The sequence below is a fragment of the Rhinopithecus bieti genome, unplaced genomic scaffold, assembly GCF_001698545.2.
Source record: "Rhinopithecus bieti isolate Rb0 unplaced genomic scaffold, ASM169854v2 scaffold_15006, whole genome shotgun sequence".
NCBI classification, from domain to species: Eukaryota; Metazoa; Chordata; class Mammalia; order Primates; family Cercopithecidae; genus Rhinopithecus; species Rhinopithecus bieti.
In genome coordinates, this window is record NW_016808074.1 from 143,406 (window position 1) to 151,609 (window position 8,204).

The window sequence follows — 8,204 nt, forward strand, 5'->3', positions numbered from 1 at the left end:
GAGCCACCACGCCCGCCCTTTTTTTTAAACTTTTAATTCCTGATCTAGTCACAGAAGGATTTGTTGAGTAGCTTCAGCACTTCTTCCTTTGTCATTTTTTTCTGTCTGATAAGTCGTGCCATGGACCTTACGCATTTTTGTCCCAGAGGCCTCTTATGTTGACTTGAAAAGATGAACTATGTTTTTCAGAGATCTTGTGGGTATCACATAAATCTTGACAAATTTTCTACCCTCCAAGTCATGATCCTAAGGACAGCTTGCCTCCTATTTCTCTGGTTTGTGCTATTATGAAGGCCTTACTGTTTTCAGCCTTCTTCAATCTTGAGGGTTGTTGTCACTGTATGCGTGGTTCAGAAACAAGTAGGTCCTGTTACCATGAAGGGGGTCACAGCTTTTGTTGGCATAGCTAAACTCTTTGTGGCTCATGGGACAGTATGAATGCAGAACATAGGTTTCTCCACTTGTGGACTACTCTGCATAGCTGCCAGAGGCCTCCGAAGAAGGCCTTCAGTGCTTTGGGGTCTTTATCTGTAGCATGGATACTAAAATTTGTGGACTCATAGGTCAGCTGGGTACAGGGCATTTTTTGTGACAATTTCTGGTGTTTTTTGAACAAGACAAAATTCTCACTTTTACAAGGTATATTGTATTGTACTTGGTACTGCTGAGGGAAGTTTGTTCCCCAGCTCTTGCAATGCAGACACATGCCTTGATATCCAGAATTCTGTAGGATAACATCACAGATTGTAATGCTATTGGGTGAAATTATAATTTTATAGAATTACTGCATTTATAGGCAGTGGAGGAGAGAGAATAATGTAATTGCAACACGTCTTTTTTTTTTTTTTTTTTTTTTTTTTTTTTTGAGACGGAGTCTCGCGCTGTTGCCCAGGCTGGAGTGCAGTGGTGCAATTTTGGCTCACGGCAACCTCCGCCTCCCAGGTTCAAACGATTCTCCAGCCTCAGCCTCCTGAGTAGCTGGGACTACAGGCATGTGCCACCACACCCATCTAATTTTTGTATTTTTAGTAGACATGCGGTTTCACCGTGTTGGCCAGGCTGGTCTCGAACTCCTGACCTCGTGGTCCGCTGGCCTCAGCCTCCCAAAGTGCTGGGATTACAGGTGTGAGCCACTGTGCCTGGCATAATGCATGTCTTTTAAAAGGGCATCCACGATGATCCAGTCACTATGTATGTGATGAATATGCAGATACAGGAATTTCAGGACTTCCATAATGATGAATATTGTATTGTTGAGGCCATTGTCAGAGGAAATACTCTAGAGGTTTTGTGAATTCCTGTACTCATTCTGGGCTGTGCACCTCAAGGTCATTCCTACATTAGCAGGAGGAAGATGATAGGGAGAAGGGAGATCTCAGTTCAGTGATGTGGCCTTTGTGACCAGCCAGCCAGTTAATCAGATGGAAATGGCCTTACTGCCACATCAATATTTGCTACCATGGAGGCAGTTTTCTCACTTAGGGCATGAGAAGAATTGGTGTAGTCAGTATAGAGTTGCCAAACCTATTCTCCAAAAATAATGATAAATATTTTCTTTTGAACTGCATTTTTTTATTATCATTTTAATTTTATTTTTTTTGAGATGGAGTCTCGCTGAGTTGCCCAGGCTAAATGGAGTGCAATGGCACAATCTCGTCTCACTGCAAGCCCTGCCTCCTGGGTTCACACCATTCTCCTGCCTCAGCCTTCCAAGTAGCTGGGACTACAGGCACCCACCACCACACCTGGCTAATTTTTTGTATCTTTACTAGAGATGGGGTTTCACCGTGTTAACCAAGATGGTCTCGATCTCCTGACCTCGTGATCTGCCCACCTGGGCCTCCCAAAATGCTGGGATTACAGGCATAAGCCACTGCGCCCAGCAATTTTTTTTTTTTTTTCTTTTTTGAGACAGAGTCTCACTGTCACCCAGGCTGGAGTACAGTGGCATGACCTAGGCTCACTGCAACCTCTACCTCCTAGGTTCAAGCAATTCTCCTGGTTCAGCCTCCCATGTAGCTGGGACTGGAAGCATGTGCCACTATGCCCAGCCAATTTTTGTATTTTTAGTAGAAACGGAGTTTTGCCATGTTCGCCAGGCCAATCTCGGACTCCTAACCTCAGGTGATCTGCCTGCCTCAGCCTCCAAAAGTGGTGGGATTACAGGTGTGAGCCACTGCTCCCAGTCTGAAGTATATTTTAAAGCAGTGATATAAGTTATAAATGACATTCAGTAAAGTATGCATATTTAAGCTGTAGTATGTGATAAATTTGGAGTTTCATATAATCCCATGAAACCACTGACACAGTAGTCACAATAACGAATTTAACACTTTTATATTTACCTGGAACCTTTTTTTAAAGTCTTTCTGTTCTCCAGACAATCAATGATTTACTTTGCTGTATAGTAAAGTACTTTCCATTTTCTGGAATTTTAGATGACTGATGTAATAAAGTGTTTCCTCGTATAATCACTGGGTGCTCTCTTGTATCTTTTTTTTGTTTGTTTTTTAATGACCAATATATATATATTTATTTTGTTGGAGACGGAGTCTTGCTCTGTGCCCAGCCTGGAGTGCAGTGGTGTGATCTTGGCTCACTGCAAGCTCCGCCTCCCGGGTTCATGCCATTCTCCTGCCTCAGCCTCCGGAGCAGCTGAGACTCAGGCGCCGCCACCACGCCTGGCTAATTTTTTTTGTATTTTTAGTAGAGACGGGGTTTCATTGTGTTAGCCAGGATGGTCTCGATCTCTTGACCTCGTGATCCGCCTCGGCCTCCCAAAGTGCTGGGATTACAGGCTTGAGCCACCGCACCGCACCAGACCCAAAATGTATTTATTTAATATTAATCACAAGGCCTCCACCAAGGCTTAAATTAAAAAACAAAAGAAAAATAGTACCAAAGCTCAAGATACAGAGTTCTATACAGAAATCACGGAGAGGGCAGACCATCTAAGGAAAAATTTAAAAACACAAGGATAGGCTGGGCAGCCTGGGTCAGAGCTCCTGGCTGGTGACCTACTTTGAGTAGCTTTGTTGCAGGTACTTCCTTATTTTTATTTTTTTTGAGATGGAGTTTCACTCTTGTTGTCCAGGCTGGAGTGCAGTAGTGAGATCTCAGCTCACCGCAACCTCCACCTCGTGGGTTGAAGCGATTCTCCTGCCTCAGCCTCCCGAGCAGCTGGAATTACAGGCACATGCCACCACACTTGGCCAATTTTTAATTTTTTAAAATAGAGATGAGGTTTCTCCATGTTTGTCAGGCCTTGGACTCTCTGTCTCAGGTGATCCACCCACCTCAGCCTCCCAAAGTGCTGGGATTAGTCGTGAGCCACCGCGCCTGGCTCTTGCAGGTACTTCTTAAAGCTGTGGGGTTTTCCCAGAGCTTGGTAGCATGTGTGTTCAAAGGGCTATTAATGTTGGGTTCTTGCAGGCACTGGAGTGCTCGCTTCGGCAGCACATATACTAAAAAATGCAGGCACTGGATAGAGAGCAGGATGGTCCTGATACCATACAGGGCAGACCACTTCTCCTTCAGGATTTCCAGGGATATGTTACCCTGGGTGTCCATGTTAGGGTGGTAGCAGGGTGTGAGGAACTTCACCATGGGTGCATCGTAAGGGTGGGTAGTCACTGAGGAACTCTAGCAAGAGTTTATGCCTCAGGTCTTCATATACTGTGCCAGCTGCTCCATGGATGGTCTCCATTTGATAAGGCTTTCAGGGCAGGCAGAAATTCTTTTGTCACCAGGCAATGTGAGGGTCACCAGCTCCTGCTGCAGCCTTTTGCCTACAGGGTCCCAGGCAGTGCTTCTGCTGGGCTCAGCCCCATTATGGGTGGTGGCAACACTGACAGCGACTGGGTCAAAGTTTTGGGAGGCTACCTGGGTGGCAAGAACTCAGAAAATGTGACTGCATCTGTGATCATCATGTTTATTTTTTAATCTTTATTTATTTTGAGACGGAATCTTGTTCCTGTCACCCAGGCTGGAGTGCAGTGGCGTGATCTTGGCTCGCCACAACCTCCACTTCCCGGGTTCAAGCCATTTTCTTGCTTCAGCCTCCGGAGTAGCTGGGACTACAGGTACCCACCACCACGCCCGGCTAAGTTTTTATATTTTTAGTAGAGACAGGATGTTTCCATGTTGGTCAGGCTGGTCTTGAACTCCCAACCTCAGGTGATCCACCTCGGCTTCCCAAAGTGCTGGGTTACAGGCATGAGCCACCACACCTGGCTTAAAAATATTACAGGCTGGGTGTGGTGGCTCTGGCCAACACGGTGAAACCCCATCTCTACTAAAAATATAAAAACAAGCTGGGGTTTTAGTGTCACGTACCTGTAATCCCAGCTACTTGGGAGGCTGAGGCAAGAGAATCGAACCCGGGAGATGGAGGTTGTGGTGAGCCAAGATCACGCCACTGCACTCCAGCCTGGGTGACAAAGTGAGACTCCATCTAAAAAAAATATATATATATATTTTTAAGTTCTCAGTCAACTTTAACTGAATAGTTAGTGGTCAGTTTTGTAATCACAGTGACATTCTTGCAAACAAATATAATGTGTGGCATCTTTGGTATACTGGATAGTTAAAAATTGTTTTAAAGTTTTGCCTAATATTTTGTGATTTATCTCAGTGTAATCTGTGTAGTGAAATTTATAGATGATGCCTTTCCTTTTTTTTTTTCTTTTTTAAAGACAAGAGTCTAGCTCTGTTGGCCAGGCTGGAGGGCATGATGTCTGCTTACTGCAATCTTTGCCTCCTGCATTCAAGTGATTCTCGTGCCTCAGCCTCCCGAACAGCTGGGATTACAAGTGCACGACACCACATCTGGCTAATTTTTGGATTTTTAGTAGAGATGGTGTTTCACGGTGTTGGCCTGACTGGTCTTGAACTCCTGTCCTCAAGTGATCCACCTGTCTCGGCCTCCCAAAGTGCTGGGATTACAGGCATGAACCACTGCGCCCAGCCTAAATGACTACTTTTTATGTTACACATTTTAAGTAGTTTTTGTCATTTCCATCTTGGGTTGTTGCTTTTTTGTTTGTTTTTTGAGACGAAGTCTCGCTCTGTCACCCAGGCTGGAGTGCAGTGGCATGATCTTGGCTCACTGCAAGCTCTGCCTCCTGGGTTCACGCCATTCTCCTGCCTCAACCTCCCGAGTAGCTGGGACTACAGGCTAATTGTTTTGTATTTTTAGTAGAGACGGGGTTTCACAGTGTTAGCCCGGATGGTCTCGATCTCCTGACCTCGTGATCTGCCCACCTCAGCCTCCCAAAGTGCTGGGATTACGGGTGTGAGCCACCATGCCCAGCCGGGTTGTCGCTTTTAATGTGCTTTGGTTTTAATTTTATGTAGAAAAGTAAAATGGTTTTTTCTCCTTAAATTTAATCCTTGCTTTTAATGACTTGTGCACCCCAATTTATTAAGAAAATAAACCATTTAAAAAATAATCGAGTTGGACATAGTAGTTTATTTCTGTAATCACAGCACATTGGGAGGCAGAGGCAGGCTGTTGACTTGAGCCCAGGAGATAGAGACCACCATGGGCAACATGGGAAAACCCTGTGTCCACAAAAAATGCAAAAATTAGCCAGGCAGGGTGCCTGCCTGTAGTCCCAGCTGCCCAGGAGGCTGAGGTGGCAGGATTACTTGAACCCTGGGGGTGGCTGAGGTTGCAGTGAGCCATGATCATGCCACTGCATTCCAGCCTGGGCAGAAGAGCAAGGTTCTGTCTCCAAAAATAAACAGTATGTGTGTGTGTATAGACATATATGTACGCACACACATATAACGCCTTTGTATATGTAGACACATATATATACACACACACGTATATATAATGCCTTTGTATGTGTAGACTTGATTTAATTTTCAATTTTCATGTGAAGCATAAATTGAGCAGTTTTTCTGTTTTTAATCTATTTTAACATTGTATTACATNATCTAGTCCCAGCTGCCCAGGAGGCTGAGGTGGCAGGATTACTTGAACCCTGGGGTGGCTGAGGTTGCAGTGAGCCATGATCATGCCACTGCATTCCAGCCTGGGCAGAAGAGCAAGGTTCTGTCTCCAAAATAAACAGTATGTGTGTGTGTATAGACATATATGTACGCACACACATATAACGCCTTTGTATATGTAGACACATATATATACACACACACGTATATATAATGCCTTTGTATGTGTAGACTTGATTTAATTTTCAATTTTCATGTGAAGCATAAATTGAGCAGTTTTTCTGTTTTTAATCTATTTTAACATTGTATTACATTATCTATTTTCTCTCCAAATTGATAAGCAACATACACCCCTCAGACATGGAATTTCAAACAGGAAAGATGTATGAATCTTTTGTACAAAAATATTCTGACATATATTTAAGTCACATATAAGCAGGAAGATTAACTTCATAAGAGAATTAGCAAAAGTTGTATTAATTCAAGAGCCTGCAGAGCCTAAAATTGCTTAGTACTGTTTTTGCCTATATAAACTGTGGTTTTGCCTATATAAACTGTAGTTTATGGATAAAATAAGGGATTTTTTTTTTTTGAGGCAGGTCTCGCTCTGTTGCCCAGGCTACAGTGTGATGGCACCATCTCAGCTGACTGCAACCTCCATATTCCAGGAAGGCTCTTTAATTCCCCTTATTATAAAGGTTTTGTGCTAACATAATTTGGTGTAATAAAAAAAAAATTTACACAAGAGACAGACACATACTCGTCAGTGTGTACGGTCATAATTTGAACAAGCCCTTTTAAACTTCTAGATATCATTGAAACTCCTATTTTGATTAAAATGATCAAAGATTTTCCAGTGAGAATGATGAAAAATACTAGTGAGAATGAAGTATCACTTTTTCATATACGCGCCTGTATGTGCTTACATACGCTTACGTACAGCACATGCTGTAATACAAGGTGACATTTAGGGGTTGAGACTGTTAACATCTGATTGTACCTTGCTGTTTGTAACTTACAATCTTTTATTCACATTTCTCAAGTGCCATGCCTTTAGGTGCCTATACATCATGCTATCATAGAATTTCTAGGGATAAGCCGGGTGTGGTGGCAGACGCCTGTAATCCCAGCACTTTAGAAGGCCGAGGAGGGTGGATCATGAGGTCAGGAGTTTGATACCAGCCTGGCTAACATAGTAAAAGCTCATCTCTACTAAAAATACAAAAATTAGCTGGGCGTGGTGGCGGGAACCAATAGGCACAGCTACTCAGGAGGCTGAGGCAAGAGAATCACTTGAACCTGGGAGACAGAGGTTGCAGTTAGCCGAGACCACGCCATTGCACTTCAGCCTGGGTGACAGACTGTAGCTCAGAAAAAAGGAAGTGTAAAGGTAAACTGAGGCTGGAGCCGAACCGGGAACAAAGACACAAGGCAAATGGCAGTGAGAATAGCCTTTTATTAGGGCTTGCGGGCGAGGTTCCTCGGTCCAAAGGCGTGGGCCGAGGAAGTCGCACTGAGGGAGGAGGGTAGGGGCTTCTTATAGCCTGAGAAGTAGAGAAGCTCGTTGTGCAAACGGGGCCTGGGGGGTCTTAAAACTACTAGGGCAGGAGTTGAGTAAGGGTCATGAGGAAGGGGTCTTTGGAAACTGTTAACCAAAACTGCTGTTTACGAACTTGTGGAATGCAGGTGAGCTGCAGGTCATGGGGGAGTGTGGTTGCCCAGCTGGAACTCTGAGGCATGTAAGTCTGAGGGTGTGTACAAGGGTGAAGGGAGTCTTTAACAAAAGGCCCGCTATGCCGGGTAACGCCGCCATATTGGGTCTAGATTCCTGCCTAACATTCTGACCTCTTTCTAATAAGAAAATGGGGCGACGTGTTCATCCGGCTGCTTCCTGCTGGTATGGGTCGTCGTGGGGTTCTTCGGAGGCTGGAACTTGGGTATAGGGGTGGAGCAGCATCTGATTGAAAGTGACCTGGGAGACTTCTTTCATGCGGTCCTGGATGAAGCGGAGGACACAGGGAGCTATGAGTAGCAAGAAGCCAATGATTAGTAAGGGGCTTAGAAAGGGTAGGACTTAACCGGCCACAGACGACTGCCACCACCTAAGTGAGGGCCTTGATCTGAGGTTTTTCTGGTGGAGTCTTTCCTGAATCTTTTCTAGAGTGAGGAGATTGGTTTCTACTAGTCCTGACTCATTGATGTAGTGTTCGGCCGGGAAGGGGAAAGGAGGGGGTTAGGTTAGAGTA

General features: G+C 44.5%; 1 pseudogene; it reads right to left on the reverse strand.

Moving 5' to 3' along the window:
* Positions 1-3,312: 3,312 nt before the first annotated feature.
* Positions 3,313-8,204, reverse strand: part of LOC108537720 (ubiquitin-conjugating enzyme E2 C pseudogene) — an 8,483-nt pseudogene continuing 3,591 nt past the window's right edge.